Source organism: Culicoides brevitarsis, chromosome 1 (assembly GCF_036172545.1).
Source record: "Culicoides brevitarsis isolate CSIRO-B50_1 chromosome 1, AGI_CSIRO_Cbre_v1, whole genome shotgun sequence".
Classification (NCBI taxonomy): Eukaryota; Metazoa; Arthropoda; class Insecta; order Diptera; family Ceratopogonidae; genus Culicoides; species Culicoides brevitarsis.
In genome coordinates, this window is record NC_087085.1 from 28,299,593 (window position 1) to 28,312,643 (window position 13,051).

The window sequence follows — 13,051 nt, forward strand, 5'->3', positions numbered from 1 at the left end:
AAATTTTTATTAAATTCAAAAATTAAATTTAAATAGAAAAAAATAAATTTTTAAGACAAAAAATAAAAGAAATATTTTAAAAATAATATTTTTTTAGGTATTTTTGCAATAAAAAAAAATAATAAAGAAAAAATATATTTAAAATTAAAATTATTTAAAAATAAATTTAAAAAATTCTTTAATACCTAATTTTATTTAAAAAAAATCTTACAAATTTTTAATTATATTCTAAATACTGGAAAATTTTATAATTTTATATTTTTTTTAGAGAAACTTTATTCAGCAATTTTTAAAAAATAAACAAATATATGGTACATTCCATTCTAAAAAATACCAAAATCACGGTATTATTATCAGAAAATTATTTTGTTTTAAAAATTAGATAAGATAAATAATAATAATAAATATCTTTTTATTTGCTTTTTTTTTTATTTAATTTTTAATATTTTATTTAATTTTTTGAATTAAATAGAACTATAGAAGATTTTACAAAAAATCTCAGAAATTTTTTAAATAATATTTTGACATTTTTTATTAATTTTAAAACAAAATAAATTTAAATTTTAAAATAAATTTTTGTAGCTTCAGATTTTTAGATGTGGAAATTATAAAAATGTTTGTCCTGGTTTTTAACTTTTTTTTTGTAGTCAAAAAACAGTTACAATATTTTAATTTTTTTTAAATAAAACTTTTCTGAAGCATTTTATCAAAAAAAAAAACTCATTTCGTTTTCATTTTTATAATTGCAACTTCAAAAAAATTATTCAAAAAATTTCTCTCCCAAAATATTTCGTCATATATTTAAATAATCACCATAAAAATATTCCTATCTTCTTCCATTTTTTTTATTAAAATTTTTTGAGAGAATAGAAGAACCACACAGAACCGCTTCACATTGCTTATGCAACTCACATTTAATTTATTTGTTCCGTTTGCATTTATTTTTCATTTTTTTTTGTTCGTTTTTTGCCACTGTACTGCGTTTTGCCATCATCATCGCATTACTTACTGCATAATACGGATGTGCAATATTAAAATATCTGCACACTTATAAAATTTTTAAAACCTCTCCTCATACATTGCGCTGCGGTCGCTTAGAATATGCACGAACATTGCGGCTAAATTATTGTTTATATACTTTACGATTGTTGTTGTTGGAATGTGTTTGTTTAGAATTTTTTTTCTGTTGTTTGGTTTTTCTGGTTGCCGTGCCGAGTCTTATTTTAATATTCATATCATTCGTATCACGATGCAGCTATTTTTTTCGGTTGTTGTTTATTTTTCGCATAAACATAAATAATTTTTTTTGTGTTCGTTGCTTTAAAAAAACCTTCTTTCATTTATTTAGAAAATAAAATAGAAATTTTCATGCCCAAATATGTCGGCTTTTGTTCGACTGATTGTGAGATGAACGCAGATGAACTACATAAATAGCGCTAAATGATAAATCTCTGAAGCGAAAAAAGAGAAAAAAAAAACGAATATCAGAAATAAATCAAGGCCACCCAGAGTGCCGCTGACATTGGCAGCCAACTTTGACTACCAATTGATTTACGAAGTTCAATAATTTTTTTTAAATATTTAACAAAAATCGTGTACGAGCGAAAAAAAACATAATTTTCATCAAACTTCCAATCAAGTCTAACCTTTCGCTGTCAGAGACTCGAAAAAAAAAATGTGGAGTGAAATATTCTTCTTTAAAACTTATTGAAGTTATTTATAAATAAATATAATTTTTAAAATTTACAGTGCTTGCACATGAAACTTTCCTCGGTCTGGATAAAATTTATTATTATGAGAACGTCAATTCGTGCAATCAAACTTTGTTATTGGAGTTTAATGAAAAAGTAAGCAAGAAATTTTTTATGCATTAAAAAAAGTTTTTTTTTATAAAATTTATGAGGGATCAATTTTTTAAGTGCATTGCATGCAAATTTTCATCTGCGATGACATTTTCGCGTACTTTCTGCAATGCACGGAAGGTTGGCGAAGGAAAGAAAGTTTGAGTCAATATAAAGTTCTTCTTAGGGTGATGAAATGTTTTGAAATGATTCAATTTTTAAGTTTTCTTTAATTTTAATATTTCAAAAAAATATATAAATTTCATAAAAAAAATAATTGAAAATAAAAAAAAATTATAAAATTTAATAATAATAATAACAAAAAAAATATTTATATTTTTTAATATATTAAAATTATTTTAAGTTAATAAATAAAATCTTGAATTAGCAAAAAACGATTTTCAAATTTTTTAACTGTCATTTTTTTAATTGACATATAAAAAAAATTATCTGAATAAGAATTTTATATTTTAAAAATAATTTTGGAAATTTTTATTGTTTCAATATCTGAAAAAAATTAAATCATTTAAATAATCAAATCGATTTTATATTTATATTTTATTTTTCTAAAAAAATTTTTTTTTATTTTTTTAATCATATTTTTTTTGAAATTTTTTTAATATTTCAAAAAACATTTATAAAGAAATTTTTATTTAAAAAAAATATCTATTTTTTAAGTTCAAATGATTCAAAAAACGGCCGAAAAATTTTTTTTAAAAATTTTTTTTGTTTTTTTAAATAAAATTAAAGTTTAAAAAATAAAATTAAAAAAAAAAATTAAATAAATAAAATATTTATTTTTCTTTATTCATTTTTTATTTAAAAAATTATTTATTCTTTTAAATTTAAATTTAAAATATTACAAAATAATAACAAAATAAAAATTTTTTTAAAATAAATAATTTTTTTATTTTTTTTAAATAAAAATTTATTTAATTTATTTAAAAAGTGAAAAATTTTTCACTTGCACCAACTTATTGAAAAAAAAATTTCCTTGATAAAAAAAATCTCAACTCGTGCATGACAAGCAATAAATAAAGCAATTGTGCTAAAATTGCAATACATAAGCGACAATCGAGTAGAATACACGAAAAACATGCGAACTCGGACAAGAACAGCTGTTTGCTGCCGTTGTTTTTAGTTGTGCAATATCGCTACTGGAAATACGACACAACAAAGTTATAAATCAATATTTAATAGACGTTTATCAATTATTATTACGTTAAACGCTTGAAAACTGCAGCTTTTTGTGCAGCCATTGTGCGGCATGTTTCTGAGATTTAATTTCTCATTTATCTCGATAAAAATTTACATCTTTACGTAAGTTGCAGCAGCCGCAAGGTGATTTAACAAAAGTAGGTAAAAAATAGCATAAAATATGCTAATAACGTTCGCAAGCCACACAGCAATGATGAATATTCCAATTTTTTATTCTCAAATCAAAATTATTATCATTCTTTTTTTCTTCAATCTTTTTTTTTGAAACGAAAAAAAAATCCTGCGAAGAACATCGTCAACGGTAATTTATGAACATCATGGATCAATATGATGGCAAAACGTTTGTTTGTGTAACAATATAAATGATTGTTGAACGTTTTTCTTCTCGTCCTGTGAGAAAATCGAGAAAAACGAAAGAAAAATGATTTTCTACCTTTTCTCTTATTCGCAAAAAATTTTTTTTTCATATCAATGATTTTCATATATGCAAATCAGTTCGTCTCGGGAAGTGTCCTAAGAAAACACACGAATGGAATGTTGCACCCTTTGTCACCTCATCCCTGATCCCCTTTTTGCGAAAATTCAACAATATCATTCTTCTTCGTCTTTTTAGGCTAATAATGAAATGCATGATTTCTTTCCCTTCGTTCCCGTGCTTTTTTAATATATTTAAAGGAAAAAAATGAGCAAAATGTGAGAAAAGGCTTTTTGCCAAATTTTTTTCATATAAGACGGAATATTGATGGGAAAAGTACACGCTTCATGCATTTTTCTTTTCTTTGAACATTTTTTTTCCTTCATTTTTTACTATTTGATGATGCGTAGCTCCGTTTCTTGTTGAAAATTCTGATTTGGATTGTTATTATTATTTTTATTATTAAAATTAAGGTTTTCCCTTTTTTATTGTAATTTTCCTTGTTAAACATGTTCCAGTGATGTCAATATGCGGATTTATGACAAATTTATAAACACATAAAATTTTTGTGGTTTTGGGGAAAATTTATGATGATAACAAATTTTTCATTTTTTTTTATGTGGAAAATGGTCAACCATGTCAAGTTTTTGTGCAGTTTTGGTGTTTTTTCTTCGGTTTTGTGAAGGATACAAAATAAATTATTGTTCGCTATTCCCTTTTTTGATCATTTTCGTAGGTTTTTCAGTGTGAATTCAGTGAATGAACTTTGTGTTTTTTTTTTGCTCTTCCTTGTCTGGCATAACAGAAAATTAGCGAAAACTTTGTTTTTATGATTTCTACTCACGTATTTTGTTTGGAGGAGAACACTAATGAAGGAAAAGAGGAAATGAAAAATTTAGCGGAATTTTATTGAATTTAAGGGAAAATAAGTTGCGCGGTTGAGGGTTTTATTTTTTGGACATCGATTTTCGCCTATCTGAAAAAAATTGTAGATAATGTTGTTTTTAAAAAATATATAAAAATAAAAAAAAAATATTTTTTCATAAAAAAATAAATAATAATTTTTTTTAAATTTTATTAAGATTTATTTTATTTTATTTAATTAATTTTATTAATTTATTTAATTTTATTTTTTTGATGAATTTTTTGTTAACTAATTAAATTAAATAAAATAATTAAAATAAAATAAATTGAATTAAAATATTTAAAAATTTTAAATTAATTAATTGTTAAAAATTTAAAAAAATATTTAAAGAAATATTTTAAGAAATTTAAAAAAATCTGGTTAATTGAAGTTAAAATAAAAATTTTAAAAAAATTAAATAAATTTAATTTGATGAAAATTTATTGATTTTATTTTTCAAATGAAATATTTTATAGGGTTGCCTCTTAAAATATTTTTTCCAACAAATTATTACAAACCACGAAGAGCTCGTAAAAAATACAAAAAAAAATATTGTTCTGGGCTGTATTAAAATTTTCATACAAATATCCCTTTAATCATTGACTTTTCCCAACAAAATAATTTTTTTACTATTTTCGAAACAAAAAACTTTTTTATAGCAAAATTTTACTACATTTTCCCATATTTTTTTTTATTATTTTCTGCTCCTGATAAGGCTGCTTGACTAAAAATGCATACAAAGTTGATGCGTGAGAAATAAAATTATCTGGCCATAAATCACGCGATTTGAACCTTTATTCATTCCTCACAGTGTGTTAGTTCAATTTTTTAACGAAACAATAGACAGTTTGGTCGTGACATTAGCGAAACTTTTCTGCGCTACGTTTTTATTCGCATTTTAAACAAAAGTTCAACATATTTAACGATTTAATTAATTTTATAAATTTATTTTTTTTTCCATTGAAAAACTTTTTCATTCAATTTCAATTTCATCCAGATTTTAGATAATAACCGCCCAATCTAATAAAATATTTCCGAATCACATTTTCCATAATCACACCAACCACTTGCCACCCACAAGAAGAAATGAAAACAGGAACATGTTCTCTCCAAGGAATTGCGTACAAATCTAATTTATCATTTTTTCTTGCTCCACATTTCATACTCAAGGAAGATTCCCATCCAACTCCTTATGCGATAAATCCGACATGTGCGATATATTTCGTACAAAGAAAGAAATAAAGGAGGAAAATAGTCATTTTTAATAAAATAATATCTCTCAAGTCATACCAACATATCGTATTTCTTAGCGTAAGCGACTATAATTCTATTAAAGTAGAACATAACTTTTCTCGCAATAAATGACAAGGAAGCACGACTAGCTGGTAAAAGGCAAAAAGGAAGGGGTTTCCATGCATTATTGTGAAAAATTTGTGTATCGCATAATTTAATAAAAAAATTAATTTAAATTAAAGGATAAAATATTTAGAATTTTTATCAAAAAAAAAAAAAAAATAAAAAATAAAAAAATAAATAAAATTAAATAAATATATAAAAATAAATTTAAATTAAATAATAAATTAAAAAAATTAAATAATTTAATTAAAAAAATAAATAAATTAATAAATTAAATATTTTTAATTCCTAATTTTTTTTATAATTAATTATTAGTCAATTATTATTAATTATTCATTTACAATAAACAATCTTTTTTTATTTTTTTTAATATTTTGTTTTAAACTTTCTAAATTTAATTTTATTTTTTTTTCTTTGAACAAAAATATATTATTTTTTTAAAATTTAAATGGATTCGAGAATTAAAAAAATAAAAGAAATTATTTTTATGAAAAAAATAAAAATTAATTGAAATAAAAAAAATAAAATAAATTAATTTATTTTTTTTTTTTAATAAATTAATTTTAATTAATTTTATTTTCATCAATATGTAAAATTTATTTTGAGATTTATTTAAATTAAAATTTTTTGGTTTATTAATTTTTAGAATTTTCTTAGAATAATTTCAACTTTATATATTTTTTCAAACAAAAATGCGAAACACAAATTTTTCACAATCCAAAATGGTTCATGTTTTTGCAAATAAAAAAAACCCGAACAAGGAAATCTACTCCAACATCCTCCGCTTCTCCTCTATTTTATTTATTTTCCGATGCGATAAAATTATTGCCAACTTGTGTGTGTCATCTTCTTTTATTTTATTGCACAAGCGTTATTATTAAGTCAATTACTCAACTTTATAATTTCCTCATTAATCATCCGCACGATATTTTTTTTGTCGTCAAACACTCAACGAACATTTATGCGAAAGATGTTCTTTTGATCTACAACTTTTTTATTATTTCTTAATAATAATGTTGTATCAAATGAAATTATTTTTTCATTAGTTTAAACATTCAACATATGTTTGAATATGCGATTTATGCAAATATTAATTGTAACAGCGCGAGTAAATATTGACATTTCTCAACAATTCTTGTTCTTTTGACTTTCAATATTTAAACGTTGAAGACAATTTTCTTTTGTTCTAACTTCTTCCATAGACAAATACAGTGAAAGTCTATTGTTCTCGGTAAAAGGAATTCTTCGTCGTTGGATATCTTTGTCGTCAATAATACATTGTAATTTGAATTGTTGGCTAGCTAATCAAATATTATTTTATCATCGTTCATAGGTCAATGACTTGGGTCTTTTATTTGCAATTAATGTCTCTTTCTTGCCATCTTTGGTGCGTTCGTAACGAAATTGATGTGCCAAGATTGTGAATACTAAGTAGGGATACAATAAAAGAACAAATAATAATCATTTATTATTTAAAGTTAGTTAACAGTGAACCTTAATGAGAGGATTGTCTCTCCAACTCGTGCTTCTTCTTTTTTTACGAGTATCGGTAGTGCGTGCTTGCTGGCTAGGAGTCGTTTTTCTTCTAAGTGCAGATTATCGTAAAGAATGACGGGATAATCCGATGGTTTATTGGACATGTTTACGTTTTTTACGCAGTCACTTATTCGCTATAGTTAACTGCCAACTATTTATTAGTCGTTAAAAACTGCTTTAGCTGTCGTTATGTGAGACTAAAGTCCGGTAAAGTGCAAAAAGTCACAATTTTATGGATTAATTTCATGTTTTTTTATGACTTACTTTTTATTTTTAAATCTAGAAAAATCAGGATGGAAAAATTTTTAAAAGGAAATCTAAAAAAAATATATTTTAAAAAAATGAAAAAAAAAATAAAAAAATTTGAATATTTATTTAAATATCAAAATTTTTAAAGCCCGTTAGCCAAAGAATTTTAAACATAAATATAATATGTATTATTTTTATTTTATTTAAGAGTTTAACATAAAACCGTTAATTTAGTATAAATTTATATTTTCCCGCCAAAAATATTTATTTAAATATAATTTAATAGTTTTGGCGGGAAAATAGTATTTAATATAAATTAAACAATTTTGTATAAAATTTTACCTGAGAATTCTTAAAATTTAATATTATTTTTTTCTATATTACAAATTTCACATAAAAAATCATTTTTAAAAAAAAACTAAAAAATTTCTATATATAGGGCATAAAAAAATTAATTTATATTCTCTATTAGTATAAATATTCAGAAATATTTTTTCCGCCAAAAATATTTTTTAGTGTTTATTTAATGTTTTGGCGGGAAATTTTTATTTAATATAATTTGAACAATTTTGTATAAAATTCAAAATGATGAATTTCTTTGAATTTTTTTAAATTTTTAATTTGTTTAAGGTTTTTTTTCCTTAATTATCATATTTTAGACAATTTAAAACCTTTTTTTCATTGAAAATTTTTAAAATTTTGAGATTTCGAAGTTGAAATATAAAAAATCGATGTAAAAAAAATTATTTTATGCCCTAAAGTATTTGTTTGATAGTTTTGATAGAATTTTCACTGTATTTAAAAAAAAACTATTTTCCCGCCAAAAATATTTTAAAGTATATATTTGATAGTTTTGGCGGAAAAAAATTTTTTTACTGTAAATTGAACAATTTTGTACAAAAATTTACTTAAGAATTCTTAAAATTTAATTTAATTTTTTTAACAAGTTTCACATAAAAAATCTAAAATTTAAAAAAATTCTATTTTCCCGCCAAAAATATTTTTGAAGTATTTATTTGATAGTTTTGGCGGGAAAAAAGTATTTACTGTAAATTAAACAATTTTATATAAAAATTTATAATTTATTGAAGGAAAATAAATATATTACTAGCCTTTTGACTTTAAAACTTTTGCAAACCTAGAAAATAATTTGATTTTTTCTTAAAACTAGCAGACCAGTAAACTTCGTTCTACCCCTAGTTACTTTTTAAATTTTAAAATAGATTTCAGCTTTTGAGTTAAGGTCGAGAGAGGAAAAATATCACAAAAATTGTCAAAGAACTTCATCCAACCGGTCACTCAAATACTCAAATCCATCAATAAATCACACGTTAGATTTTCTCACAAAATAAATGCTGTTAAATACTTTATCTGGCACTTCATTGTCGCTTCATGTCCCACATGTCACACTGCATTTGTGTCACTTTTATGCTTATCATCAACGATCTCTGCCTAATTTGCAAAATTGACGACAACGCAAATCGACGACGACACACTTTTAATTACCGCGCTGTAATTTATGTTTTAATCAGCGACTAATTAAGCAATGCACCATAAAAAGCGTCTGAATAATTAACAAAGACTATCATCGATATTTCTCCGCGATTTCCTTATTTGCATATCAATTTCAATTATAATAAAAGTCTCGAGTGTTGTACTTTTTATAGCTCTCTCGTTATTTGTTCGTTGCTAATGTTATTACCGGCAATTACCTGCGAGTGGTATGTCTTAAAATTCAATCATCTCCTCTATCTTGCGCGTCTATCTTGTCTGTTTTTTGCCATTTCTTGTACGCTGCATGAAATTAAGTAAAATGCTTACTTCATCAGATAACGAGCAACAAAATGCCATTTCATGACATCGCATCGAGAGAGAGAAAGATGTAAAATTGTAAAATAATTGTAATTGCAGGCAAAGGCGTTTGATTGCAATTTTTTTTTTCTTATTTTGCTTAAATTGTAAAAATATTTTGTACACAATTTATTTGATTTAGATGCCAAGATAAGCCAAATAAATGTTTCATTTACTCACTCGTCGCGTCGTTTCGTCGTCTCTCCAACTGACAGATGGTGAATATGAGGAGTTTCAGATAAAAATCGCATTAGCCTCCAGGTTGAGGTGCTTACCTGGTGTGCTTTTAATTAATCTCACATCCAGACGAAGAGTTGCAAAGAGTTCAGGAAGTTCATTAATAACTAAGAAAAAATATAATTAGAAGAGAAAGTTTCACATTGAAGCGCAGCATGAGATTCTCGCGTCGTCTTGCTTCATCGTCTCGTAGTTTATGTCGCGGAATGCGAATTCAGTAGCAACGTAAATACAAATGAGCATCAATATATCTTTGGCCGATAACATTTTTCATCATCATTATCTGATTGGATTGTTCGTTGGTCGCATGCTGCACTTTTTTATGCCAGTAACATGGTTTTTTGTTGCATTTAATGTGAGGGTCCAAAGGCGTAATTTTGTGATTAAAATTTTTATTTAAAGAATTTTTTTATTTATAAAAATTTTTAATTTAAAAAGTAAAATTTTCACGATTTTCTTTGTTTTTTTTTTTAATTTATTTTCTTTTTAAAATTAAAGTTTTTTATTAATTTTTTTTTGTATTTAATTTTTTTTTATTTGTTAGAAAAATATTTTTAAAAAATTATTTTTTACTTCAAAATAAATAAAATTTCAAATATAAAAAATATATTTAGAATATATAAAAGCTGGTTTGAAAACTCTAAATGTGTACTGGGCTAAAATTTAGAATGCAGACTGGGTAGACACTTTTAAATGTCTATTAAGGCTAAAAATTGTTAATGTGACTTGGGAAAAATTTAAGAATGCAAATTGGGCAAAAAGTTTAAAATGTTTATAAGGACGAAAATTTGAAAATATGTCTTAGGTCCAACTTTTGAATGTTCATTGGGCAAATTTTGTTTATAAAAAGTTTAAATGTTTAAAAAAAGGCAAAAATTGAGAAAAAATCTTATTATAAAATTTACAAAAATAAAAAATCAGTTTGGAAAAAAATTGAAAATGTGCATTAGGGTAAAAATTGTAATTTTTAAGAATTTTAATTATTTATTTTTTTCACAGAAAATTTTTTAATTTTGTTTTAAATATCATCAAATTTTTTCAAAAAAAAAAAAAATAATAATAATTAAAATTTTGGAAATATTTTGTATGAAAATTAGAAAATTTAATTTAAAAATTTTTTGAACTTTAAAATTCTAAAAATGAAATGAAAAAAATTGAATCCCAGTCAACATTTTCATAATCCCCAACAAATTTTTTAAATCGAAGTACAAATTTGCGTGTCTGCCCTTGCAGATAAAATAAATTCCCGACATTACATTACACATTAATGCACTAAACAACATTAAATAATTCCAGTAGCACTTAATTAATTGACTGGCGCTTTATATGTTCGACTCTTTTTTTTTCTCATCACGCGTGCATTTCGCTGGCATTTCACGCTGGTTACTTATAATTATGGCTTACGAGTGATTGCATGACGTGGAAACAAACAACAAAGACTTTGCTCGTTGTAGTAATTAATTTGATGTGCAAACACATTTTTTAAACATTTTTTTCTCTTTCTTTCTTTTCAGAATGTGCCATGAAGTCATCGTCGAAGGCATCGCTGCTGATGGTGTGCAAAAGATAATAAAAATAAAATATTAATAAACGTTAAACACAGAAATGGACAATTTCAAACAATATTAAAAGAACAGAGAAAAAATTATTATTTATTTATATTAAAATTAAATTAAATTGATTGTCTCATCAGCGCATTCATTGCCTGGCTGCATCGTTTGTCGTGATACAGATTGCTTACAAGGTAAGTGTAAATTTGTTTAAATATCACAACGTCGTCTTTTATTTAGTTTGTTGTTGTAGTGAATTGAATTTTAATTCAATTAAATATTGTTCTTTTGCGTTTCTGTGGATTCGAAGCAACGAGATGCAATTTTTTCTTGGAAATGATCTTGTTTTATTTCTCTTTCAATATTATTGTTGTTATTAATAATATTGAAGTAATTGTATTGTTCTCTTCTTTTCTTTTGTGATTTACTGGAGAAGAAGAAGGAGATAAGTTGAGTCGCCCACACTATTTTAGTTTTGTTTCTGCGAATTGAAAAAAGTTTACGTTCATGATTTTTTTTTTTAATTTTAAAGTGAGAAAAAAATTTTAAAACTTATATTTTATCTTATTTTTCCAATATTAAAAAATAATTAAATTATTTTCAAAAATTTAGATTTTTTTTTATTTTAATTATTTTAGAGAAAAAATTTAAATTTTAAAATTTAACTTTATCTAAGTTTTATTAAAGTATTATTTAAAAAAAATATTTTTTCTCTAAAATAATTTAAATAAAAAAAAAATCTAAAAATTTTTAAAAATAATTTAATTATTTTATATTATTGGAAAAATAAGGCAAAATATAACTTTTTATATTTTTTTCTCACTTTAAAATTAAAATAAAAATGAATTTATTTAATTTAATATTAAAAATAATATTTTACATTAAATAAATAAATATTTAAATTTTATTCGTTTTCAAAAACAAAATAATTTTAGTATAAATTAATAAATTCTATTATTTTTATTTTTCCTAATTTAAAAAAAATATATTTAATTAAAATATTTATTTTTTGTTGCTCAAAAAATTTAATAAGAAAAAAAATGATTAAATAATGTTAAAATAATTTTTAAAATTAATATTAAATAAATAAAAAAAATAATTTATTTTAAGTTAAAAAAAAAAAAATTATCGCTCCTTAAAAATTGAATTTGATTGAAAATTATGTTAATAAAAAAATGCAAATTATTCAAAAAAAAAAGAAGATTCAATTCTTATTCTAAAGAATCCCTTTAGACAACTTTTTCCTACGAATAATTTTTTCACATATTTCACCAATAATGATAATAATAATAACAGAGTGAACGACAAACAAAAACGCAGAAAAAGACAAACAACAACGAAAAAAATGGAGTTCAAAAACGAAAGATTAATGTACTTTTTATGAATAATTTATGATACTTTTGTAAATACTGTAACATTGCTAGATAGATTATTACTCACTTTTTTCTCCGTGGATGTCTAGCAACGCAAGATCTTGTAATGTAAATCTGTTAAAAGTACCGTATCACAGAAAAAATCATTTTTATTGGATTTTCACTTGGAAATTTTCTTGTTTGTAGTTCCGTCCCCTCAAATTTATTTTAGAAGAAAAAAAAACAACAACTTTATATTTTTTCTTGTTTGAATACATAAATAAATCATTCATTGCTGCTGCTGCGTGCGTTGTCGTGTCAGGTGCATACGAATTTATCTATTGTAGATCTATTTTGTTGTGCACAAGACATCCAGACATAAACAAAGCAGCAAAACATATAAACAAACATAGCAGAAGAAGAAAATAAAAGAGGAAGTGACCTATTTATGAGACCGAAGCGAACGAGAGAGATCCTCCTCTGGCAAAAGTTATTTGTTTGTTTTCTTCGACAAGTCTAAATAAATAAAGTTTTATATTTTT

At 23.5% G+C, this 13,051-nt stretch overlaps 1 protein-coding gene across 1 annotated transcript in view; it reads left to right on the top strand.

Annotated features, from left to right (window-relative positions):
- LOC134830727 (amyloid beta A4 precursor protein-binding family B member 1-interacting protein) overlaps positions 1-13,051 on the top strand; it is a 161,517-nt gene that overhangs the window by 27,957 nt on the left and 120,509 nt on the right. The window contains exon 3 of the mRNA XM_063844298.1: positions 11,122-11,351. The gene's annotated coding sequence lies outside the window, so the exon portion shown is untranslated. The remainder of the gene's footprint in view (positions 1-11,121; positions 11,352-13,051) is intronic.